Source organism: Meleagris gallopavo, chromosome 25 (assembly GCF_000146605.3).
Source record: "Meleagris gallopavo isolate NT-WF06-2002-E0010 breed Aviagen turkey brand Nicholas breeding stock chromosome 25, Turkey_5.1, whole genome shotgun sequence".
In the NCBI taxonomy this organism is placed as follows: Eukaryota; Metazoa; Chordata; class Aves; order Galliformes; family Phasianidae; genus Meleagris; species Meleagris gallopavo.
Genome location: NC_015035.2, coordinates 4613976 through 4614401, shown reverse-complemented (window position 1 = coordinate 4614401; position 426 = coordinate 4613976).

Sequence of the window (426 nt, the reverse complement as noted above, 5' to 3'; positions counted from 1 at the left end):
CCCCTCACCCGCTGCACGCAGCCGCGCCCCCCCCGCACGGATCCTGCTCCGACGGCGGCGCCCGAGGTGACAGCCCCGCTTCGTGAGTCACGCCCATAGCGAACGGCCGAGCCCGGGGAACGAGCCGCGATCCGAACCCGCAGACCTCCACGCAAACGCAGCCACCCCAACAGCGAGCGGAGCGCCGACTGAGAGCGGCCTCGAACCTTCCAGAACGTCACTCCTCGCTTACGTAACGGACGGAACGGCGCATGCGCGGGCAAGGCGCCGGCTACGCGCACATGCGCACTGCGCGCAATCGCCCTCTTCTCCCCCTCCCGCCCCATGCTGCGGTGCATGCGCAGATGTCCCCGATTTACGGCGTCCTGCGCGCTACGCGCGTGCGCACTGCCGGCGGGGAGCAGCAGCTGAGCGCCGCGCCTGCGA